Genomic DNA, 26,869 nt, shown 5'->3' with positions numbered 1-26,869 from the left:
ACTTCAGTTTCCCTAGACAGGGACTTGGAAAGTCCATGCCTGCAGCCTCCCTGAGGACTAATATTCAGAACTTTCATGGAACAGATGCATGAGAACAAGGATCTGTCTTCCCTGACACGGACCAGCTGTGTGGCTTTAGGCAACTCTCTCTCCCTCTCTGGGCCTGTTTTCTCATCTGTGAAATGGGTACAGTGAGTGGAATAATGGGCATAAGAGTGCTTTGGGAAATGTAAGCCACCTGTGTCTTATGGAGCGGGAGATATGACCATTGTCGTTACTGTTGTTGCTGTTGTTAGGAAAGGTGTGACCGTGGGCCAGCGACTTCCTCTCTCTAAGAATCCTTTCTCTCTGTTGCGTGTAGTCAAATCCTAAAGGGCCAGGAATGTGAAGACAGCCCCCTGTGTCTTACTACCATAGAATATGACTTTACCAGGCCTGAAAGGACTCATGTTCCAACCCCTTGTAGCAGGGAAACTGAGACCTAAAGAGGAGAGAGGACTTGCCTGAGGCCACACAGCCTCAGTGGCAGTCGGTTCTGGGCCCCAGCCAGAGCCGCTGAGTCCCAGCCCACTGCTATTTCCTACATCTACTGTGAGCTGTACCCGCCTGCCTCTTTGCCCCCGCCCTTGACCCGAGCTGCTCTCCTCTCCCTAGACCGATACAATTGACCTGCCCCAGCCAGGAAAGTCTCGGAGGGCACAGGGGCCTCTCGCTGCTCAGTTCCCGGCTGCTGGAGTGTTCGTCTCTGCAGCAAGTCAACATTTTTGCCTCTGAGTTGGTGTGTGGCAGATGGCACAGCAGAACTGAGCCTTGGGGTCTATTTTTGACTCAGAGAGGACATTGCGCAGATGCTCAGTGCTCACTGATGGCAGCGGAGGGTCTGGAGGATGGGACAGCATTAATCTATTGGCTTTGGAAGACCCACCGCCTGGGCTCAAATCCTGGCTTTGTCACCGTTAGCTGTGTGCTCTCAGATACAAGGTCTTCCTCTAAGAGCCTCAGTCTCCCCATTGTAAAGTGGAGGCTGCAAGATCAATAGGTTGTACCTCATCAATTTGACAGGCTAGTGGCCTCTCAGAGGAAGATGAATACATGGTGGTGGGACTTCGGGGGCTAATTTATAGCTCTGAGAAGAGGAGGCCATAGGAAGGTAGGGACCTCAGAAGGGAGGAGTTCCTGCAGGCCCAAGTCAGGGTCTGGAATGGAGCTGTCCAAGGTGCAGCCCCTTCACACCCCATGTAGGGGCTGAGTGGCCCCAGCGGGGTGGAGAGGTTGGCAGCTGGGGCGGGACCAGGCAAAGTCCTGGGAACAGGCCCCTTTCTCTGTTCTGAGTAGGTAACCCTGGACAGAGGGGCTGGGCAGGGTGGGCCCAAGGGAAGGAGGTGTCCGGCTAAGGTGGGTGAGGGGGACACACAGGCATCATTTGTAGGGGAGGCTGAAGGTGGTAAGGAAGTGGATATGGGGAGAGGGTTCTCAGCCTGCTACCTCCCTGTCTTGCCTCCTGCTGGAGTCAGGCAGATGGGGTCTTATTGCGCAGAATCCCAGCTCCAGGGGGCAGTTGGGGAGGCTGAGAGATGGGTGTGGAAGAGAGACTGGCACACAGAGAGCCTGCTGCATGCACAACTGGCCTCCGGCATGCATGTGCCCGTGTGCGTACTAACATGGTTTCTTCCATGCACGTTTACTATAGAAAATGAGGAAAATGAAGACATTTTGTTTAAGAATCAAACATCCTAACCCCACCAACATTGACATTTGGGGAATACTATATCTTTCCCCTTATATCTTTTTTTCCATACCATAACCGTAGTAATTTTCTTGTTGGAATCATGTACATTGAGACCCTATATCATTTCAGTTCTCTACTCTGCATTTTTTATTTGAGGTTATTAAGATATTTTCCTAGGTCATAAAAATTACTTGAAAACATGTTTTTTGATAGATGCCTAATATTCTATCCTATGACTCCTCAGTAATGTACTTAACTAATCCCCTAGGACTTGACATTTAGATTGTGTCCAAATTGTTGCCATGATTTAAAAAACCACCACTAACAATAAGAGAACACCATGATGAACATCTTTATGATCAAATGATGTCTGCATTCCCAATTATTGCATATTCCAATTTTGCAAATTTCTGTCCAATCCCAGAGGAAACAGACCATTTCTTTGCTTTTCTTAAAATGGTTGGGTTTTTTAATTTTGTTTTGTTTTTATTTTTTATTTATTTAATTTTTTTTTTTTTTTGAGATGGATTCTTGCTCTGTCAGCAAGGCTGGAGTGCAAAGGCACGATCTTGGCTCACTGTAACTTCCACCTCCTGAGTTCAAGCGATTCTCTCGCTGCAGCCTCCCAAGTAACTGGGATTAGAGGCACCCACCATCATGCCCGGCTAATTTTTGTATTTTTGTAGAGACGGAGTTTCCCCATGTTGGCCAGGCTGGTCTCGAACTCCTGACCTCAGGTGATCCACCTGCCTTGGCCTCCCAAAGTGCTGGGATTATAGGCATGAGCCACTGCACCCGGCCTAAAAATGGTTTTCTTTCATGTGTGTGTATGCTTACAACGCATATTATTTAGTTTCACTTTTGTCTTAGTCCTTTAAAATGGCATCATACAATATGTAATCTTCTGAGACTCGCTTCTTTCCGACTTTCTTCTACTGGGAAACATTGTTTCTCAGACTCATCCCTGTGATTCCTGCAGGTGTGGTTTATGCATTTTTGTAGCTGTGCAATATTCCCTGCCATGACGATATTACAGTTTATTGGTTCATTCTCTGGCTGTTGGGCATATGGTTGTTTCCAGGGTTTGGTTCTTTCAAACAATACTGCTGGAGACATTCTCAGCCATGGTGCCATTTTCCTAGTAAAGGAACACAGGAGGAAAAACAAATTCTGGAAGGGGCGGGTGGAAACAAGAGTTGAGCAAATATAGCTTGAAGTGAAGTGTCTGCAGGACATGAGCTGATTTGATTTTGGAGGAAGACTGTCAGGAGCATCATCTGTGGGCTTGGCTGAGCTGCAGAGCACTTAACTCAGGCTTAGCTGCCAAGGTCAGTGATCTGGGGCTCTTGAGCACAGGTGGAGCCCTCTTCTGTGCACCCCTTCAAAGAGGCAGAAGCATCGTTTGTGAAGGGAGCCTGATCCACACACCTCTTCATCTTGGTGCCATTAAAATCTGAGCCTCCCAAAGTGTGGAGTGTCTACTTCCAGGGTACCTAAGAGGATACTAGGTGTTATTAAAAAGAGCTCATCACCTGATGGGAAAACTAGTCCATTTCCAGTCCTCTTTCAGTCTTCCAGGTCCATCAAGGCAAAAGGTTCTGCTGGAAGTAGTCTATTTTTAATGACCTTCCCCACAAATATTTGTTAAATTCTGTTTGATGAGAGACCAGACTTTTGGCCTAGGCCCCTAGGCAGGTGATAGGATCTATCAGACATAAGGATGTTCTGTTGTTTTCTTTGTAATTCGTTGTTGTGCTCATCTCCTATTTGTGGTGAGTGGCACTGGTTTTGCACCGATGGTAATGATGAAATTTTCCCTTTAAGAAAATTGTTTAAACTTAAATCAAGCAGATTAGGGAAGACACTCATGAGCTCAATGATAGAAGAGATGGTGACCATGATGGCAGTCATATTTGATTGACTGAGGTTTGAGAAATGATGACCTAAATCAGCAATTCTCAAACTTCTTGTCTGAAGACTCATTATGTTCTTAAAAATTATGAAGAACACGGCCAGGTGTGGTGGCTTACGCCTATAATCCTAGCACTTTGGGAGGCCGAGGCAAGCGGATCACCTCAGGTCAGAAGTTGGAGACCAGCCTGGCCAACATGGTGAAACCCCATCTCTACTAAAAATACAAAAATTAGACTGGCATGATGGCGTGTGCCTGTAGTCCCAGGTACCCAGGAGGCTGAGGCAGGAGAATTTCTCGAACCCAGGAGGTGGAGGTTGCAGTGAGCTGAGATCACGCCATTGCACTCCAGCCTGGGTGACAGAGTGAGACTCTGTCTCAAAAAAAAAAAAAAAAATTATGAAGAACACTCAAAGAGTGTTGATTGGGTAGGTTATATCTCTCCAAATTTACAATACTAGAAATTAAAACTGATTTTAATACTGTTTCTTAATTCATTTAAAAATATCAATAACAAATCTATTGTGGTACAGAAGTAATATAGTTTATGAAAAATAACTATATTTTCCAAAACGAAAACAATTAGAAGATTAAAGTTGTTTCATATTTTTACAAATCTCTTTAACGATTTACTTGAAGGTAGTTGGATTCCTATTCACATCTGCATTCAATCTATTATGATATGATTGATGTTTTAATTGATGTATATGAAGAAAATTCAGCCTTACATAGACATGTTTTTGGAAAAAGGAGGAGTATTTTAATAGCCTTTTCAGATAATTGTAGATACTTTTCTTTGACACTGCACTCCCAAGCTCAACAAGCTCAGTGTATTCAAGCTCAGACTGCCATAACAAAGTACCACAGACTGGGTGGCTTAAACAACGGTAATTTATTACGTCTCACAATTCTGGAGGTTGGAAGTCCAAGTTCAGGTTCAAAAGCAGTCTGCTATTAAGCACATTCATCAAGTTTTTTAAATTTTATGTTCTGACTTAAGCCAGGGGCCTGCCAGGAATCAGTAGCAGACCAGAAGGGACAGAGGAAGGAATCACTGAACTGAAATATAGAACAATAGAAATTACCTACCTAATCAAAATAGCAAAGAGAAAGCAGGCTGGAAAACAAAATGAACAGAGCCTTGATTTAACAAAAGATTTAACACTCGTGTCATTGGACTACTGGAAGGAGGTGAGAAAAAGAGGATGGGGCTGAAAAAGTACCTGAAGAAATAACGGCCAAAAACATCCCAAATTTGGTAAAAACACACAAACCAACCCTACCGATTCAGGAAGCTGAGCAAATTCCAAAGAGGTTAAACCCAAGGAAATCCACATCAAGACAAAAAATAAATTTCTAAAAACTAAAAACAAAACAAAAATCTTGAAGGCAGTGAGAAAGAACATCTCACCTATGGGGGTAAAAATTTTGAATGACAGCAGATTTCTCTTCAGAAACCATTACAGTCAGGAGGAAGTGGCACCTTTCTCAAATGCTGAAAGAATAGAACTATCAACCCAGAGTCCCATATCCAGCAAAAATATTTTTCAAAAATGAAGGAGAAATCAAGACATTCTCAGATGAAGGAAAACTAAGATAATTTTTTGCCAGAAGACCTATCCTAAAAGAATGGCTATAGTTCTCCAAACAGAAAGGAGACAATTTTTTAAAAAGAATTCTTGGGACATCAGGAAGGAAGGAAGAACATGATAAGCAAAAATATGGGTAAATGCAATAAACTTTCCTTCTCTTCTTGAGTTTTCTAAATTATGTTTGACAACTGAAGCAAAAATTGTAACACAGTCTGATGTGGTTCTAAATATATACAGAAAGAACAAACAGAAAACAAAATATAAAATGACAGACTTAAACCTTAATATATCAATTATTACATTAAATATCAATGGCCCAAATACACCAATTCAAAGACAAAGATTGGCAGAGTGGATTGAAAAACATGACTGACTACATGCTAGCTACAAGAGACTCACTTCAAATGTAATAATATAAGCAAGCTAAAAGTAAAAGGATAGAAAAAATCATATGCAAACATTAATCAAAAGAAAGTGGGAGTGGCTATATAAATATCAGATAAAGTCAACTTCAGAGCAAAGTAAATTACTAGAGATAGAGAAGGATATTATTATAATATAATGATAAAAGGGTCAATCAGGAAGACATAGCAATCCTAAATATGTGTACACCAAACAATAGACCTGTAAAATATGTAAGGCAAAAACTGATAGGAGTGACCACAATTACAACTGGAGACTTCAACACTCATCTCCCAATAATTGATACAGCAACTAGGCAGGATATCAGCAGGAATACAGAAGAAGTTAACAACACCATGAGCCAACAAAATCTAATCAACACATATGGAATGCTCCCCGTAACAGCAACAGAATACATGCTGTTTTCAAGCACCCACAGAACATATGCTAAGGTAGACCATATCCTGGATCATAAAACAAACATTAGCAAAATTAGAAGAATTGAAATCGTGGAGAGTATTTTCTCTGGCCACGGTGGAATCAAACCAGAAGTCAATAACAGAAAGATATTTGGAAATTATCCAATCACTTAGAAACTAAATAATGCATATCTAAATAATCTATGGCCAAAGAGAAAGTCTAAATGTAAATTTTAAAAATATATCAAATTGAATGACAATTAAAATAGAACTTATCAAGATTTGTGGAACCAGCTAAAGCATTGCTGTGAGGGAAATTTATAGCATCATGCATAACTAGCAAATAAAGAATTCTGAAATCAACAATCTAAGCTCCTACTTTGAGAAGCCAGAAAAGGAGAGCAAAATAAACCCAAACCAAACAGAAGAAAGGAAATAATAAAGTTAAGAGTAGAAATCAATAAAGTTGAAAACCAAAAAATGATAGAGAAAACCAATGAAACACAGAGATATTTCTTTGAAAAGATCAATAACATCGAAAAATTCTAACAAAACTAACCAAAAAGAGAACAAGACAGAAAGAGAAGACACACATGACCAAAATTGAGAACGAAACAAAGAATAACACTACAGACCACACAGACATCAATACAATAAGGAATACTATGAACAACTCTGCACATATAAATTTAACAACCTAGTAGAAATGGACCAATTCCTCAAAAAACACAAACTACCACAATTCACCCAATATGAAACAGATAATTTAATATCCTTATAATTACTAAGGAAATTGAATTTGTAATTTTTGAATTTCCTAAAAAAAAAAATCCCCAGGACCAGGTAGTTTCTTTTTTTTTTTTTAATTATATTTTAAGTTCTAGGGTGCATGTGCACAACGTGAAGGTTTGTTACATATGTATACATGTACCATGTTGCTATGCTGCACCCATTAACTCATCATTAACATTAGGTATTTCTCCCAATGCTATCCCTCCCCCCTCCCCCCACCCCACGACAGGCCCCAGTGTGTGATGTTCTCCACCCTGTGCCCAAGTGTTCTCATTGTTCAATTCCCACCTATGAGTGAGAACACGCAATGTTTGGTTTTCTGTCCTTGCAACAGTTTGCTCAGAATGACGGTTTCCAGCTTTGTCCATGTCCCTACAAAGGACATTAACTCATCCTGTTTTATGGCTGCATAGTATTCCATGGTGTATATGTGCCACATTTTCTTAATCCAGTCTATCATTGATGGACATTTGGGTTAGTTCCAAGTCTTTGATATTGTGAATACTGCTGCAGTAAACATACGTGTGCACGTGTCTTTATAGTAGCGTGATTTATAATCCTTTGGGTATGTACCCAGTAATGGGATCACTGAATCAAATGGTATTTCTAGTTCTAGATCCTTGAGGAATCACCACACAGTCTTCCACAATGGTTGAACTAGTTTACAGTCCCACCAACAGTGTAAAAGTGTTCCTATTTCTCTACATCCTCTCCAGCACCTGTTGTTTCCTGACTTTTTAATGATCGCCATTCTAACTGGTGTGAGATGGTATCTCATTGTGGTTTTGATTTGCATTTCTCTGATGGCCAGTGATGATGAGCATTTTTTCATGTGTCTGTTGGCTGCATAAATGTCTTCTTTTGAGAAATGTCTGTTCATATCCTTCACCCACTTTTTGATGGGGTTGTTTGATATTTTCTTGTAAATTTGTTTAAGTTCTTTGTAGATTCTGGATATTAGCCCTTTTTCAGATGGATAGATTGCAAAAATTTTCTCCCATTCTGTAGGTGGCCTGTTCACTCTGATGGTAGTTTCTTTTGCTGTGCAGAAGCTCTTTAGTTTAATTAGATCCCATTTGTCTATTTTGGCTTTCGTTGCTATTGCTTTTGGTGTTTTAGACATGAAGTCCTTGCCCATGCCTGTGTCCTGAATGGTATTGCCTAGGTTTTCTTCTAGGGTTTTTATGGTTTTTAGGTCTAACATTTAAGTATTTAATCCAACTTGAATTAATTTTTGTATAAGGTATAAGGAAGGGATCCAGTTTCAGCTTTCTACATTTGGCTAGCTAGTTTTCCCAGCACTATTTATTAAATAGGGGATCCTTCCCCCATTTCTTGCTGTTGTCAGGTTTGTCAAAGATCAGATGGTTGTAGATTTGTGGTATTATTTCCGAGGGCTCTATTTGGTTCCATTGGTCTGTATCTCTGTTTTGGTACCATGCTGTTTTGGTTACTATAGCCTTATAGTATAGTTTGAAGTCAGGTAGCGTGATGTCTCCAGCTTTGTTCTTTTTGCTTAGGATTGTCTTAGAAATGTGGGCTCTTTTTTGGTTCCATATGAACTTTAAAGCAGTTTTTTCCAATTCTGTGAAGAAAGTCATTGGTAGCTTGATGGGGAGAGTATTGCATCTATAAATTACCTTGGGCAGTATGGCCATTTTCACGACATTGATTCTTCCTATCCATGAGCATGGAATGTTCTTCCATTTGTTTGTGTCCTCTTTTATTTCATTGAGCAGTGGTTTGTAGTTCTCCTTGAAGAGGTCCTTCACATCCCTTGTATGTTGGATTTCTAGGTATTTTATTCTCTTTGAAGCAATTGTGAATGGGAGTTCACTCATGATTTGGCTCTCTGTCTGTTATTGGTGTATAGGTATGCTTGTGATTTTTGCACATTGATTTTGTATCCTGAGACTTTGCTGAAGTTGCTTGTTAGCTTAAGAAGATTTTGGGCTGAGATGATGGGGTTTTCTAAATATACAGCCATGTCATCTGCAAACAGGGACAATTTGACTTCCTCTTTTCCTAATTGAATACCCTTTATTTCTTTCTCCTGCCTGATTGCCCTGGCCAGAACTTCGAACAGTATGTTGAATAGGAGTGGTGAGAGAGGGCATCCCTGTCTTGTGCCAGTTTTCAAAGGGAATGCTTCCAGTTTTTGCCCATTCAGTATGATATTTCCTGTGGGTTGGTCATAAATAGCTCTTATTATGTTGATATACGTCCCATCAATACCTAGTTTATTGAGAGTTTTAACATGAAGCACTGTTGAATTTTGTCAAAGGCCTTTTCTGCATCTATTGAGACAGTCAAGTGGTTTTTGTCTTTGGTTCTGTTAATATGCTGGATTACGTTTATTGATTTGCGTATGTTGAACCAACCTTGCATCCCAGGGATGAAGCCAACTTGATCGTGGTGGATAAGCTTTTTGATGTGCTGCTGGATTCAGTTTGCCAGTATTTTATTGAGGATTTTTGCATCGTTGTTCATCAGGAATATTGGTCTAAAATTCTCTTTTTTTGTTGTGTCTCTACCAGGATGATGCTGGTATCAGGATGATGCTGGCCTCATAAAATGAATTAGGGAGGATTCCCTCTTTTTCTATTGATTGGAATATTTTCAGAAGGAATGGTACCAGTTCCTCTTTGTACCTCTGGTAGAATTCGGCTGTGAATCTGTCAGGACCAGGTAGTTTCACTGCAGAATTTTACCAAGTGTTTAAAAAATTAACACCAATTCTATACAATGTCTTCCAGTAAATAGAAGAGGAAGAAACAATTCCAATATATTTTAAGAAGCTACTATTATCATAATATCAAAACCAGACAAAGACAATACACACAAAACTACAGACTAACATCCGTCATGTGTATACATGTGAAAATCTTTAACAAAACATTAACAAACAGAATTCAACACTGTATAAAAAGAATTATGCATCATGACCAAGAGGGGTTTACTCAAGGGATGCATGGTTGGCTTAGCATTTAAATACCAGTTAATATAATCCAACATATTAATGAGCTAAAGAAGAAAATCACATGATGGTATCCATCAATGTAGGAAAAGCAAATTCAACACCCAATCGTCATAAAACACAGAAAAAGTAGGAATAGAGAGACACTTCCTCACCTTGATAAAGAGCATTTTTAAAAACTATGTTATACTTACTGAATGCTTTCCCCTGAGATTGGGAACAAGACACGGATGCCAGCTCTCATCATTATATTCAACATAGTGCTGAAAGCTATAGCTAGTGCAAAAGACAAGAAAACATATACAAATTCAAAGGAAGAAATAAAACTCTCCCTGTTTGCAGATGACTTGATTGTCTACATAAAAATCCCAAGGAATCTAAAAACACAAACCTCCTAGAAGTAATAAGTGAGTTCAGGAAAGTTACAGGACACAAGCTAAGCATACAAAAAAAAATGTATTTTCATACACTAGCAATGGATACATGGACACCAAAATTTTAAATACAATGCCATTTACAATCACTCAAAAAAATGAAATAGGTATAAATTTAACAAATCTATAGGATTTGTATGATGAAAATTTTAAATACAATGCCATTTACAATCACTCAAAAAAATGAAATAGGTATAAATTTAACAAATCTATAGGATTTGTATGATGAAAATTATTAAACACAGATGAAAGAAGTTTTAAAAGCCTAAATAAATGAAGAGACTTGTGTTCATGGATTGGAAGACTTAACATAGCAAAGATGTCTGTTCTGTGCAATTTCTATCAAAATCTCAGAAAAATCGGTGTAGATGTAGGAAAGATTATAAAATTTATAAGGAAAAGCAAAGAATTTAGAATATCTAAAACAAGTTTGAAAAAGAATGAAGAATCAGTTTATCTGATTTCAAGATTTATTATATAGAAATCATGACAGTAGTATTGACAGATATGACACATAGATCAATGGACTGAGTAGATGACCCAGAAAGAAACCCACACAAATATGCCCAACCTATTTTTAACAAAGGTACAAAAGCAATTCAATGGAGTAAAGATGATAAACTTTTCAACAAATGGTGCTAGGGCAATTGGACATCCATAGGAACAAATAATGAAAATGATAATAACTTCAACCTAAGTCTCACACCACATATAAAAATTAACTCATAATGGACCGTGGACTTCAATATAACATGTAAAACTATAAAGCCTGTAGACAAAAAGCAAGAGGCTGGGTGTAGTGGCTCAGGCCTGTAATCCCAACACTTTGGGAGGCCAAAGTGTGAGGATTGCTTCAGCCCAGGAGTTCAGGACCAGCCTGGGCAACTTAGTGAGACCTTGTCACTACTAAAAATAAATAAAATTAGCTGGGCATAGTGGTGCACACTTGTAGTCCCAGCTATTCAGGAGGCTGAGGCAGGAGGTTTGCTTGAGCCTGGGAGTTCAAGGCTGCAGTGAGCTATGATCATGCCACTACACTCCAGCCTGGGTGACAGAGTGAGACCCTTTCTCGAAAAGAAGAAGAAGAAAGAAGAAAGGAGGAGGAGGAGGAGAAGGAAAAGAAGGAGAAGGAGAAAGAGGAGGAGGAGGAGGAAGGAGGAAGGAGAGGAAGAAAGACAGGAAGAGGAAGAAGAAAGAAGAAGAAGAAGAGAAGCAGAAGAAGAGGAAGAGGAAAGCAAATCCATAAAACAGGCAAAAAAATCCTGTGACAAGGACAAAAAGCTAAGCTATGGACTAGAAGAAAATATTTGCAAACCACAAAACCTGATGAGGTACTGGTATCTAACATATACAAAAAAGTCTCAAAACTCAGCAATTTAAAAATCCAATTTAAAAATGGGCAAAAGACATCTCAACAAAGAGTGTATGTAGATGACAAATACGCACGTGAAAAGATGTGCAACATCATTAGTCATTTGGGAAATGCAAAATAAAACCTCAATTAGATATTATTACACACCTATCAGAATGGCTAAAATAGAAAATAGTGACAACACCAAATGTTGATGAAGATGCAGAGAAATTGGATCCACTTGTACATTGCTGGTGGGAATGTAAAATGCTACAGTCGTTTACCATACTGGAAAAGAGTTTGACAGTTTCTTAAAAAAAAAAGAAAAAAGAAAAATCAACTGCCATACAACCCAACAATTGTACTCTTGGGCATTTATTCCAAACAAATGAAAACAATTTGTTCACGCAAAAAACCTTACATAAATGTTTATAATACCCCACAACTAGGAGTAACACAGATGTCCTTTCACTGATTGATAGTTAAACAACCTGTAATGCATCCACGTATGGAATACTACCCAACAATAAAAAGGAGTGAACTCTTGTTACACACAACCACCTAGAGGAACCTCCAGGGAATTCTGCTGAATGAAAAAAGCCAGTCCCAAAAGGTTATATACCGCATGACTCCATTAATATAACATCATTGAAAGAACAATATTAGAGAGATGGAGAACAGGCTAGAGGTTGCCCGGGGTTAGGGATGAGGAGCATGACTATAACGGGGTAGCCCAAGGAAGCTTTGTAGGGATGGAACAGTTCTACATCTTGATTGTAGTGGTGGTGGTGACACAAAACTACAGATAACGTTTCATAGAGCTACACACACACACACACACACACACACACATCAAACTGCTGCATGTAAGCTCTGTAGAGTGTATGATGTCACAAGACTGGTTTTTATGGCATGCTGCAGTAGTGCAAGTTAACCTTGGGGAAGCCTGGAGGGAGGTGCATGGGATCTCTCTGTACATTTCTTTGCAATTTCCTTTGAATCGATAACTATTTAAAATAAAAAGTTACAAATAGGGCTGGGGGCGGTGGCTCATGCCTGTAATCCTAGCACTTTGGGAGGCCTAGGCAGGTGGATCACCTAAACTCAGGAGTTGGAGACCAGCCTGGCAACACGGTGAAACCCCATCTCTACTAAAATACAAAAAAGTTAGTCAGGCATGGCAGCATGTGCCTGTACTCCTGGCCCCTTGGGAGGCTGAGGCAGGAAAATCGCTTGAACCCGGGAGGCAGAGATCTCAGTGAGCTGAGATCACGCCACTGCACTCCAGCCTGGATGACAGAGTGAGACTCCATCTCAAAAAAAAAAACCAAATAAATGAATAAATGGATTGAGAGAGAGAGAGAGAAGGAAGCTGACAGGGAGCCATGTAGCATCCAGTGCCCTCTGCTGCTGCTGTTTGTCGGGCGTTTCTAAGACCCACGGCACTTATGCGTATTATATTTTAGTTACCCCTCACAAAAATCCTGAAAAATAGGTATTATGATCTCTATCCTCCAGATGAGGAAAAGGAGGCTCAGGAAATTTAAGTCACTTGCCCAAGAAAGTATCTCTGTCTCTCCAGGGCACACACCTGTGATCACTCTTTCACACCCCCTCTGCCCTCACAGGCCACACACAGGCCATCTGTAAAATGGGGACAACGGTGGCATCTTATGAAGATCCAGCAAAGATAATTTATGTAAAGTGTTTACCAGAGTAGCTGGAATGTAGTAGGTGCTCATGAAATATTTATCAAATGAATAGAATGGCTAGATGCCCGATGCATGTTAGTGAAAGGGGCAGCCCTCTCTCTGGGGCCTGCCACTCAACCTTCCCAGTCTCAGACAGGGAGACCCCTGCCAGCAGGTGGACTTGCACTCCTGAGATGGTCTCTGGACCCAGGAGGGGCAAAGCCCACCCAGGCTGGTCTGAATGCAGAAGGCAAGGGCCAGGTCCTTGTCAAATCTGTCCCTAGCCTAGAGCCAGCGCATCGGGGACACTCCACACCACGGTTACCTTCCCTTCTCCTTTCTGACCTGGGTCCCTGTCATGTCACCCACCCCTAACTAATGCCATCTTTCCCCTTTTCCAGAGCTGAACTTCGTCACCCAGTCCCTAGAGCCAGCAAGACATGGGCCCCAGTTTCCAAACCCTGACACCTCTCATTTAACCAGAAGACGTGGAGGGGTGAGTTGGAGACGGGGGCTTGACTGGGGGGTATCAGCCTGGGAAGAGAGCTGCTGGGGCTGGGGGTTGCCAATGGAGGGTCAACTGAGCAGGAACCCAGTGTTTAAAAGCAGCTCTCCTCTCGGTCATCCTACTGGGCACATGTGTATTATTTATGCAACATTGGGCCGGTTTGGGGAAATTCCCTGGAAGCCCTATGGCATTTGAATTAGGAGCATGGTGTAGACTGTGGAGGAGGAAGGGCCCATCATGTCACATGGTGGATGGCTGTCAATCCAGGGTCTGTCCCAGCACTGGCACTGGGGAGCCCAGGCGGATCTGACACTGCCTCTGCCCTGGGAGGATAGACCGGTGCCTGAATGAAAAGCCAGCCACCTCACCTGGTCCTGCTTCATTCTTCTACCCTCTGGGCCATGCCCCAGCCTGCACATGAAGCCTTGGAGCTGGGGTAGTCAGGTGGGCTTACTGGGACATGTGCTAAGTGCTGACAGAGAGGACAGGACAGGCCAGCTGGGTGGCAGTAGTATGTTTATTGGTTATTGAGAGCTCGGCAGCTGGACTCAGTCCCAGGTTCAAATACTAGTTCTGCAACTGGGACAGCCCCTCTGAGTCTCAGATCCCTCATCTGTAAAACGGTATTTTGCAGATGATTCATGTAAAGTGCTTAGCAGAGTAGCTGGAACATAGTAGGTGCTCATTAAATACTTATCAAATGAATAGACCTTCTAGGTGCATGATGCATGTTAGTTAAATGGGGCAGCCATCTCTCTGAGGCCAGAACACCACTCAACCTTCCAGAGCCAGCATATACAGCAGCTCTGTGAGATTTCTTTGGCTCCTTGCTGAAATCAACCATGTCTTCCTCTGTGCTCCTGAAGCCCTTTCTTGGGGCCTCTGCTATTTGCCTTGCTTGGCCAACCTTACATTAGGGTGATATACAAATCTTGGAGTGCATGCCCCATGGACCCAACATGTAAGAGATCAGAGCTCTCACTGCTCATCTTTCAGCATCAGACACAATTTACGTTGCACAAGCTTGTCCTCGGAGCCAGAGCTTAGAGTCGTCATCTCATCTGACCTTCCCAGTAGCTGCCATTAGCCCTTTTCACAAATGAGAAAACTGATGCCCAGAGAGAAGAAACTTTGCAGCCAGCATGCAACCCTGAGCTTCTAACTGTGCAAGCCAGCACCACTGGCTTCCTACTGCCTTTGTGCCTGCCTGAAGATGAGTAACCACAGACTCAACTCAGGGAGGGAGCAAACAAGCAGATGGGCCACGTGCCTCCCTGTTCAGCCTTCAGACACCACCCAGACCTCTTGCTTCGCTGAAGTTTGGTTTCTTGCCCAAGCACTTTGGGATGAACCAGATTGTTTCCAAACACATTACATAATTGCTCACATATTTATTTAATGCCATCTCTTGAATATTAAATGATCCATAATACGGAACAGAAACTTGAGCATCTAAACCCAGCAGCTTTTGACAGGCATAGGTGGGGAAGGAGGTTGAGGAGAGCCATCCACAAGCCATCCTCAGGGAGAGGCGGTGACATCGCTCCTCTCCTCCTCCTGAGATGGGTTGACAAAGGCTTCCCATGCCCATCGGTGGAAACCAGGTAGTGGAATTTTCACCATGGAATTCAACCTGTTTTGTTATATAATAACAAAGATGAATCATCTTCTCTCTAAAGGATGCTCGAAGCCAGGGCTTAGCTACCTGTTTATTTGGTTACAAGTGTTTATTGAGCACTCTCTATGTGCAGTCATTGTTATACTTTTATTCACCTCTCATGTGCCTTTATGAATGGGACAAAGAGACCCCTGGCCTCAGTGGGACTGGGGAGGGATGAACAGGGCCCAACATAAAGTGGTAATGTGAGCAGAGGGCCCCTGTGAGGAGCTTGAATTACAATCTATGTGCAGTGGTGAAGTTATTGGGGGTTTCCAGTGGTCCGATCAATGTTTGAGAAACATCCCTCCAAAGCCAGGAGAGGATGGGGGGGTGAGGGGCACATCAGGAAGGGCCAGATCACAGTTCTAGGTTGGGGGTGCCAGGGGGGTGGGGCGGGAAGAATCCAAGGAGGACATGAGGGCCACCCAGACTCTAAGTGATGAACTTGTAGCCTCAGAAGTGGGTCTGTCCAAGGTGATTCTAAGTTTCTCCAAGGGCAGCGATGGAGGGCCTGACCTGATGGCCAGTAGGAATCACAGTCACACCAATGTTAATAATCATCTCAGTGCCTAGGAGTCCCTAAGTACCCACTGCGTGCCAGGCATTGCGATGAGCACCTTGTCCTCACTACCAGCCTGTGGCATGTACAATTTTGTTATCCTCATTTCACAGAAGAGGAAAGCAAGGCCCAGAGTGGTTAAGTCCAACACCTGGATTGCCAGGAAGTAGCATCTCTCTCCACACATACAACCCATGTTGGTTGAATGAATTCATAGTAACAAAAATCACCATAGCAATCACTTAATACAGGGCTCGCCTTGTGCCAGGGCCTGTTCTAAATGCTCTAAAATTTTTAATCATTTAGTGCTCACAACAGGCCCATAAGACAGACATGACCATTCTTATCCCCATTGTACAAAGGAAGAAACTGAAGCAGAGTGTTCAGTGTTAATCCCACCCGAGTTGGGATTTGAACCCAGGTAGTATGGCTCTGGAGTTCGGATTTTCAGTAAAATGAAGTGCAGGTGGAAGAAGTAGCATCTGCTGGGAACCAGCACTCTGACCCGGCACTGTCTGCGTTTCCAAGTCTGGGGTCAAAGCCACTGGCTCACTGTCGATGGGACATTCAGCAGCACTACTTTTGGGGCAGGCCTGGGCTGAGCCCGAGGGGAGGGAGTGTGTGCCAGCAGACCCTCAACCCTGAGGGCTGACCTGTTCTCTCTGGAGCCAGAGTGAAAGGTCCTCCCAGAGGCTGCCCCTCCTGCAACTGCCAAGATGTTCCAACCACAAAGCAGCTCGAGTCACTGCCTCAATAAGGGAATCAGGGAATCTTGTCACTCTCTTTGCCAGCAGGAACATCCAGAGAGGAAAACCAACTGAGGGAAGTTGTGGAGTCAGAAAACGTTTATGGAAAATGTTTTACCCCAAGACTGTGCCAGAACGACAACTAAATCCTCCCCAGCAGAAACCCTTTCTAACTAAAAATGACAGGCATCTTTCCTTATAAATAAGTTCAATCGGCAGAATTTCCACGTCAGCAACGTATTAGGCCGTTGTAATCAACACCAGTTTACAAAGCAACGGACTCATCCCTCCTTAAAATGTGGGCAATAATTCCCATCTGAGGGGCCTTGCTGGGGGATGGGAGCCCATGCTCGAGAAAGTACTTGTAAAAGGTGGAAATTGGCACAAAGTAGGGCTTTAAAAGGACTTGAGGATTCTTAAACAGCTTATCCTTTTGGGGAGTTTGAACTTTTCCCTGCAATCCTGCTCTCTTCAATGAGAGAACGAAGGAAAAAAACGTGAGCCCTGTCTGTGGCCAGACTGCCCCAGTCTAAAACTCAGGGAAGGGAAAAAAGAGGTTGCATCAACACACACCCCAAACCTCTGGTAACCACTCTTCAGAGCCAGGGAGCTGTCGCACTAGGCCTCGCTTGGGGAGGAGGCGTGGTGCGGTGGGACACTCCGGCCGCAGGTCGTCTCCCCTCTGCCAGGTGCAGGTCCCGGCTGTGCAGTCCTGGACAAGTTTCACTTAAGTGCTTCTCACCTCAGTTTTATATTCTTTAAAATGGGAGTCCTCCTTTTTGAGGATGTTGGAAGGATTCGATGGAAGAGAAAATAGGATATGCCCAGCTTAGGGCCTGGAATATTGACAACTGCTCAGTGAGTTTTGTTCTTTTGGTGGTCCCCAGTGGGAACAATCGCCTCAAATGGTGAGGACCCCAGGCGCCTTTGCTGGGACTGTGTCGGTCTCTCTCAGCCACCTGAGCACTGCGAAAAGAGAGTCTGTCATCTGTATTAGTTTGTGAGGGCTGCCGTGACACATGACCACAAACTAACAGAAATGTGTTGTCTCACGTTCTGGAGACTAGGAGTCCAAGATCAAGGTGTCAGAGGGCTTGGTTCCTTCCGAGGATGGTGAGGCTGACTCTTTCCCGGCCTCTCTCCTGGCTTCCAGTGGTTCGCCGGCCATCTTTGGAGCTCCTTGGAATAGAGAAGTAGCACTCTAGTCCCCTGCCTTCACGTCGTCTTCCCCCAGTGAGTGCCTCTGTGTCCAAAGATCCCCTTTTCGTAAGGACACCAAATCATTCCCGATTAGGGCCCATTCTAATGGCCTCATTTTAACTTGATCACCTCTGTAAAAACCCTCTGTCAACGCCCATCTGTACCTCACATTCTGGGGTATGAGGGGTTAGGACTTCAACCTATCTTTTTGGGAGGACATAGTTCAACCCATATCCCCATCATAATGATTTGAAGCTGATTCTGGACAGACCACCAGTTCTTTCATGATATTTAGGTTCCCAAATAGACTCGAAGAATATTTTACATCATTCTGTAAAAGTCTGACATCCTTCTAAAAATCACTGATATCTTAGCTTCCAGGAGATGCCCATTGGCATCTTAAACTCCAATCTGAGACTGTGGGGTCATTGTCTTACATAAAGAGCCTGTAAGTTTGAAGCTGAGCTCTTTCTCAGCACAACTATATGCTAGACTCTGGAAACACGGGAAGCCAGGGACTTAGCTTTCAAGGTGGTTACAGGCAGGAAGGCCACAAAACAGGTAAGTGCGCAACTGGCTGTTGTTGGATAGGGGAGTACCAAGAAGATCGTTCCCAAAATAATCTTCAAAGCGTGAGAGAAAGAGGTTTTCTTCCTGGGTCACCTCCTGTCTTTGTTTCCCTAGAGAAGTAATGTCCTTCCTGGGTGGTCTGAGAACCTCTGGGGAGCCCCTACTCCCTCTCATCAGTCACTTGACTTTCATTCTGAGATAACACCTGCTCCTGAGTCTTCCCCCGGGAAGGTGGGAAGTGGCACAGAGACATGAGCCCATCACCCCCGCTTGGCTGGGATGCCCAGAGAGGTGGGGGGTCAGTGCTGGACCCCCTTTATTGCCAGCTCTCCATTTTTTTCCTCCCAAGTCATCTCATGGATCTGGGAAAGTTAACTAAGCTTCCCCATCCCAAATATGAGCAGTTCCCACATTGCTTGAACTGAGAGCCTACAATCCGTATTCACACACTGACACCAGCACCAAGCAAGTAGCCGGGATCACGGGCATGAGCCACCGCACCTGCTTAAACCGTATTTTTAAAAGCAAAAGGCTGGGAAGCGAAGGAAGTCGCTAGGTTGACTAAATAATATGTTTGCAGCATAGATGTTCTGCTATTTGTCAAACAGGAGTTGCTGTGATTAGCAAAATATCAATTCACATAAAAGTGAAAAATATATTCACTGGAATAATGTGTTCCTTACACCAGAAATATTTAAGATAAAACACACGTTGGCACGTGAAGGGGGAAGATTACAGTAGCTAGGAAACTTGCTCATGTGGAAAGTGCCCCTTCTCCAAGGATGCTGGAGGAAGGGCAAGTTGCTCAGCAGGAAACAATAAATGTTTTCTTCCTGTTTCTCTATGAAGAGAAAGTGATCAGGCAAATTATAGGGCACAAGCAAGGAGTGCCATGGGGCCCAGAGGCAAGGTGGGTGGGGGACTCTGTTACCCTTTTTTCCCCTTAGTCCAGAGAGGCTTCCTGGAGGAAGCAAGATTCTGTGCTGTTTGGCCCAGGCTCTCCTGGCCTGGCATCTCCCCACGTGACTTGTTTCAGTGGAAGCTTCCTTGGGTTGGGCCAGATGCACGCGTCGTAGCCACCCTTTCCCCACATTCCCAGGGCTGCTCCATGCCAGCCAGTTGTACAGAGAGTCCTCAGAACAAAAGAACTTCCAGGTAGCCAGGGCTGAAGCCAGGGTGTTGCTGATAGGATCAGGAGCCTCATGCTCATGAGAACAAAAGCCCAAGAAGAAGCCAGGGGTACAGAGTTATGCCCGCCACCCATGTTGCTTTTGACAGAGACCACTGTTTTGCCGATTACCGCACTGTGGAGGCCAGCCCACAGACCTTAGTGGCCAGCCCTGCTCCCCTGCCCCTCCCCACCCCACCTCCCTCCTCACTGATCCGCAGGCCAGAAAAGGAGGCAGCCCTGCTGGCAGCCAGGCCTGGGTGCCGTGGCCACCTTGCAGGGTGTGGCCATACGCTGCAGACTTCTGCAGTGACTGTAGGTGCTGGAGCCGAGCAGTCAGAGAGGGTACTTGTGTCTGTGGCCTGAAACCCAGCGGGGACACCGGGTGATTCACCGCCATCTCTGGCCAGGTATGGGAGCCTGGGTTCGCGGGGCACTCCCCACAGCCCTGGACTGGTTGGTCTCCTCAGAAGCCTGGGTCTCCAGTCCAGGGCAGGGCAGTGGTGGGGAGGTAGGGGGTTGCTGAGATGGAAAGAGTATAAGGAGAGGAACCTGTGAGGCTTTGAGTCCTTGTCTCAGGGGGAGAGTGGAGGGCAAGCCCTGGCCCAGGCAAGCTCTGTAGGTATTGATGAGGAGCCCCAGGAGGGACTGTCTCTGGCCTCACCCAGCTCCATAGGAGTGCTCCCTCCAGAGGGCGGTGAAAGAGTACAAGAGCGTGGGCTCTGTAGCCAGAAGACCCAGGTTCAAATCCTGACACCCAGGTGTCCATTCGGACATTTACCTCCATCTCTCTGTGCCTCAGTTTCCTACCCTGTAAAATGGGGGTGGTGGTAACAGTTCCTATTTCATAAGGCTGTGTGAAGATCAAATGAGATAAGCGAGGGAGCCCTTCAACACAGGCAAGTGTCCAGTAGGTGTTAGATCTGAGCTGCCCCCTTTTCCTCTCTGAACATGGGAGCTGCCCTCAGAGGCAGCAAGGTTGATGCTGGAAGGAAAACTACCTGCCCAGCTCAGAGGTGCAAATACAGAGGAGATGACCTAGGTCATGGTGTCAGTTTCTGAGTCAGACAGATTGGAGTTTGAACCCTGTGTTTGCAAGCGGTTTAGCTGGGAAGGCTTACACACGCTCTCGACCCTTTGACCCCATTTTAAAAACCCATGAAATGGGGATAATAATAGGACCTAGCTTGTGGGTTATGTATAAGGATGAAATTGCGCTGTGCACATAAAGGGCTTATCCCGTGCCTTATACTTAAATTGGGAACTAGTGTCACCACCACCACCACCATCATCACTATCATCATGGTTACTATTATTGTTATTATTATTAGGAAATAGAGACTCAGAGAGGGGAAGGGACTTGCCAGCAGTCATGTAGCAAGTCAGAGGGCAAGGCAGGACCCAGCCCTGTCCTCCTACCCCTCAGTCCCTATTCTTTCCACTCCCCACACCCCCTCACTGGCCCTAATGGGTCCTTCTTGGCCCTCCGCACACTCATCACAGACAGCTCCCGCTGACTTCATTGGTTCTGGGCATGGGTCTGGGGGTGCCACACAGGGGAATCTGGCATCCCCCCAAGAGGTTGAGCCAGCAGACAGCCCAGGTTGGAGGTTACCTTGTCCCCATGACCCACAGCACCCCTCTAAAAGCCCTCCCAATCCCTGTGTCCAGGGATCACTGGCCAGGGAAAGTCTCTGAGGGGGCGGGATATAGCTTTGGAGGAAGCTGTCAGGGAACTGCAGAGCTCCTCAAGCTCCTTGCACCCCAAGGAACTCCTTAAATAGGGAATGATTGGAACCCCAACTTCCACCAAAGCTTCCCTGGGCTTTGAGGACAGTCTGGGGGTCATGCTCAACGGTCTTCTGCTTCTGTTGGCCGGTACACACCGTCTTTGCAGGCTTTGCTCTGTCTCTCCCACCTCCTGGCCCTCCCAGGCAGAGATGAACAGAGACAAAAGAGGAGGCAGAGGAGAGAGGAGAAGGAGAGGATGGGGTTTGCTGTAAGCAGAAGGAAGGCTCACACACCTGTTTTAATAATACAAATATTACACACACAATCATCATCATCATTCCTATTTATTGAACACTTACTGTGCACCAGGCACTGTGTTAAGGACTTGATATATACTGTCCCAGTTCATCTTCACTACAGCCTTATCAAGTAGAAAATTATTATACCCACTTTGAAGATGAGTAAACTGGAAGGGTCTTATTCATCTACTGTGCAATGAATACAGTTGTGAAGCAGATGATACAAAACAATGACAGAGAATGAGTGAAATATAACAGGGAGTCCTGGGGACTGTGGCAAATTGGAGAACCTTTTTTTTTTTAATTGAGGCATGATACACATAGTAGATAAAGTGCACTAATTTTAAATGTACCACTTTTTACATGGGTTTACACCGGTGTAACCACCGCCCAGATTAAAATATTTCTTGTAGCCCAAAATATCCCTTCTGAGGTATTCGAATTTATTTTTTCCAAATAATATTCTGCAAAACTGTCCCAGCCGAGAGGAACCTAAGGAGACATGGTGACTAAATACAATGCAGCACCCTAGATGGAGACCTGGAAGAGGAAAAGGGTGTTAGGTAAAAACAGAGGACATGTGAATAAAGTGCGGGTGTTAGTTAGTATCAACATATCAATATTGATTCATTGATTATGAGAAAGGTATCATTCTAATAGAAGATGTGAATGATAGGGGAAACTGAATGCAGGACAGACAAGAACTCTCTGTATTGTCTTTAGGAATTTTTTTGTAAATCTAAAACTGTTCTAAAACAAAAAGGTTATTTCAAGATATTGTACAGATAAGGAAACTGAGGCCCAGAAGAGCAAAGCCTCTTACTCAGGGCCCCACAGCAGCAGTGGACTAACTACAACCAAAAGGCTGGTCAGTGCTTTAGCTGCCAAGGGTGGAGTTAGGGGATGAGGGTGTCAGGGGTGCTGGGGTCTCCTTGAATCTATAAGTGCCTTACAGCGGACTCACCTCTGCAGGAAGCTGGCTACACAGCTTCCCCTCTGCTGCCTCCTCCTGAACTGTCCAGGGCTGTTTGTTGAAAACCAGTTCTCCCACTGGCCTTGGCCCCAGAGGGAGTGTTCATAGGCAGCTCCTGTTCTGAGAGCAGGATGTCACTGTTCCACTCCTGCCAGTCTCGATGCAGGTATCTCTGAGCCTCCCATGCCCAGCACAGGGGTGGCATGAGCACAAGGTGTTGGTTGAGTGTTGGATGGATAGGTAAGTGAAAAAATGAAGGATGGAAGAAATGAATGGCAAGCTGGGTGGTTGAGGGGATTCCAGGGTGCTAGAGACTGCCAAGAGCATGGACTCTGCAAACAGATGGCCAGGGTCAAACCCTGACTCTCCCACCTCTAGCCAGGAGAGGTTACTTAACCTCTCTGTGTCTCAATGTCCTTGCCCCAACATGGGGAAAATAGTATACCTGTCCTTAGAGGGCTGTTCAGGTTAAAGGAGTTGATTGACATGAGGGAGGGAAGTAATAAATAGAAGAGGGAAGGAGAGCTGGGGAGATGATGAATTAGTTGTCATATTGAGAGATGGAAACTTGGACAAAGCCATAAGACTGGCCATTCTCCCGGAAAAGAGGAAGAGGAGCAGCATTGTACAATGGTTAGAGCACAGATCTGGAGGCAGAGCTGCCAGGGATCAAATCTCAATGCCATCACTTACCGGTCATGTGACTTTGGCCAAGTGAGTTAACCTCTCTGTGCCTCGGCATGCTCATCTACAAAATGGGTGTGATAGCAATGGCACTCGCCTCAGGACGTGGCTATGAGAACTAAATAGTTGCCTGGTGTGGGTATAGTGCTTAGAATTGTACCTGATATGTTTACTACAACCCTGGCATATCATGAGTGTGTTTTAAATAAATAGGAAAGGTTTTGGCCCAGAAGCCCACCCCCTCCCTTGAAGGGGCTCCCACGTTCAGGATGCAGGTCCAGGCGTCACAAACTCACTTACCTCCTGGGTCCAGGGGAGAAAGTGCCCTTAATGAAGTCAGCTGGAGAGGGGATGACCTAGTGGCCACATGTTCATCTCTGTGGCCTCATCCGCCTCCAGCCAACTCTGGATGGGCAATGCTCACGATATTTTAAGAGAAGATAGAAATCTGGATTCTTATGCACAATCCCCCAATTTTTAAACATTGGCATTTAATTCAATTTTATTTTAAGCTCTGAGCAAAACAAACAAATGTATTTTCAGTGGGCTGCTCTCACAAGTAGCTGGTTTGTAGATTCCCTCCAGTCTAGTCCTGCCAGTTCACTTTCTTTTATTTTTTTTTCTGCATTTTAGAGAAGAGGAAACGGAGGCCTAGAGATAAATGCCTGGGCTCTGATATATTTGACCACTTAGTGGAGCCAAGTTCTCCTCTCCCCTGCTACCAGCCACATCCAGGATCCCTGAATAATCAAGCGGGGGAGGAAGAATCAAGGGGGCATTTTTCCTGTGAACCAGGGTTTTTCCAATAGCATATTTGAAATATGATTTAGGTTAGCCAGATACCATTTTTACCATGTGTCAGAGGTGCTGCTGCATATAAAGCAGGAGCCTTCACCACTTCCAAAGCTGTAGCAAACATTCGCAATTTATGGAACCCAACTTCACTTCTAGCCCTGGCCCAGCAGGCTGGGCACCAGGATTCCGCCTTCCATGAGCAATGAGGGCTAGGGTGGCCTGCCAGAGAGGAGTAAGTTCTATGGTGAAGGAAGTCACAAAGTAAATGCTAGAGAGGCTAACAAAAGTTGGGAGACATGTTCAGGAGAAATGTTTAAGAGTGATTTTTTTAATAGAAAGTTAAAAGCTTGTCATACTCTGAACTTAAATTGTTTTATTCTTTTCTATTGAAAACTGCTGTCTGGTTCCCACCTACTTAACCTGCCTGCACCTCCACCTTCCCATCTACAAAATGGAGACAAAATCATAACTCACTTTGTACAGCTTGTGATGAGGATGGAATATGGCACTTGTGGAGGATTAAACAATAAAAACCAGCCATTGTCACTGTCAGCAGCTGCCAGCCCACCTGTTTGCACAAGCAGTGGCTCAAGAGCCTTTCACTCTTGGCCTCTCTTTACCCTCACTATCCACATCTGTGACCTTCACTTTGAAGAGTCCAGTGCATCTGTCAGCTGTGGAGCACCTATTGTGTGCCAAGTCCTGTGCTAATTCTTCCACCTGTGTCCTCTCCTGCAGTCCTCAGAGCAACCCTGGGCGCCGACAGCATCATCACCATCTCTGCAGCTGAGGAACCTCAGGCTCTGGGAGAAAACATGAGGCATCCAAGGTCACCCCCAGGTGTCAGTGTGACCTTGAGCAAGCCCCATTACCTCTCTGAGCCTCCAGCTTCTTCATCTGTAAAAGGAGGTTCAGGACACCTGCCCCAGGGCTGCTGTGAGGCTCTATGAGGTAATGACTTCGAAAGTGCACCATCAGCTGTAGATCCCAGACAAACAGATGGTGTGGATGTGAGTCCTTCAGAGGCCTACTCCTGTTCGGGATTCAGCACATTTTAGCAGTAAGGGCTACTGAGAAAAGTTATTTCAAGTGTCTTTTTCTTGGGTGGTTTCCAAACACATCTCCTTTCTCCAGCTAACAAGTCCAACACTGGCTTCAGCAGAAGCTATGCACACAGAAAGTTACTTCCAGTGGAATGACCAGGAGGTAGAAGGGAGATAGGCATGATGGTCACAGGGAAGAGAGGATCCCAGGGAAGGTCTCAGGCTGTGCAGTCAAACAGATATGGGATCAAATCCCAGCTCCTCCACTTACTAGCTGTCTGATCTTGAGGCAACTAGCTAACTTCTCTGAGCCTCACACAGAGGGTTGTTATGATAAGGGGGATAAGCACAGCAGCTGAGAAAAGGCAATACACACATACTGAAAAGGAAGCCTCCTCAAATAGGGCACAGCAGTACACATACACGGGACCATGAGGAGCTGGAGGGTGGACACTGCACTTTTCATCTTGGCAACTTGGCTCACAGTAGGTACACAGCATACATTTTTAAAAATAAAAATTTACATTCATTTTCCTTTCTGCCTTGTGCCCACCCACATAATCCCCCTTGTCTTTCAATCCCCAGCCCCACTGTCCCACCTCTGTGAACTGTGAAAGAACACAGACTGTTACCTGACAAACCTAGGTTGAAGTCCAAACACTGCCCTGCCTGGCTGGATAGTCTTGGATAAGTTACCTCCCCTCGCTGACTCTCAGTCTCCTCTTCTGTAAATGGGCTAATACTGCCTTGCTAGCAGGGTTGCTGTAAGAGTTAGAGATGATGTATGTGGCTGGCATGGCCTCTGACACAGAGTAGGCATTCTGAAAGTGGCAGCAGAAATGCTGTTGTTCCTTCCAAATGTAGCCCATGGCCACCTCTGGCTCTCCACTCACACTCATACTGACTCCCCAAGGAGTTCACAATCAACTTGTCTCTACATCTCAGATATCACAATACAAGCACCTTGGGTGTATATATCTCTAAAGAGTGACATTTCACCTCCATTCCCACAATCACTTTACACAATTTCCACACTCTCACTGCTTCTATATTGGTTGGACTTGGAGGGATTTACAATGTCCTTAAAACACCTTAAAAAGGAGCATCAACAGACAAATCATTCTGGATCAAGAACAAATGGCCCAGAGATTAAACACCTGTCCAAAATCACCGACATTATCCACTGGCTATGGGTTTATTCATGCCCATGAAAGTTCCCAGACTGAAAGTTCATGAATGAAGGATTTTCTGGTCCTGGATACCATCTTATCCTCAAAGATAGCCTGCAAACTCTTCACTGTTACTTGACTGTTTATGGGGGCTTCTCTGATGTCTCCAGATCAAGGCTAAATTCTTGAGTGGTAGGATTGGCTCTGCTTCCCTGTGAGGATTTGTGTGGGGGCAGGTGCAGGGCTTGGCAGGAAACCCACTAAGGTGGGTCACACAGGGGCTGGGGTGCCACAGAGGGACAATCTACTCCTTGGGATGTGTGTGCCCCGGAAGTCTGAAGCTGGCAAGGGTCTCAGGCAAAACCTTGTCCAATGTCTGGCTAATATCCATTTACCTTGCATGAAATGCAGACCCTGTTCTGGGAGCCCCCTCCTCAGAACTGCAAACAGAGTCTGCCCTGTTAT

The 26,869-nt window shown here is 44.5% G+C and overlaps 1 protein-coding gene across 14 annotated transcripts in view; it reads left to right on the top strand.

Moving 5' to 3' along the window:
* Positions 1–26,869, top strand: part of ATP2B2 (ATPase plasma membrane Ca2+ transporting 2) — a 383,942-nt gene that overhangs the window by 160,168 nt on the left and 196,905 nt on the right. For 11 of the 14 annotated variants that reach the window (XM_063805432.1, XM_063805430.1, XM_063805431.1 and 8 more), the window contains one exon: positions 13,701–13,795. The exons of 2 other annotated variants lie outside the window; for them this stretch is intronic. The gene's annotated coding sequence lies outside the window, so the exon portion shown is untranslated. Of the gene's footprint in view, positions 1–13,699; positions 13,796–26,869 lie in introns of those variants that run through there. One more of the 14 variants, XM_054680372.1, reaches the window with a different exon arrangement.

The sequence above is a fragment of the Pan troglodytes genome, chromosome 2 (genome assembly GCF_028858775.2).
Source record: "Pan troglodytes isolate AG18354 chromosome 2, NHGRI_mPanTro3-v2.0_pri, whole genome shotgun sequence".
Lineage (NCBI taxonomy): Eukaryota > Metazoa > Chordata > Mammalia > Primates > Hominidae > Pan > Pan troglodytes.
The sequence above is the reverse complement of the archived record's forward strand: the minus strand, read 5'-3'. Positions and strand labels throughout refer to the sequence as shown.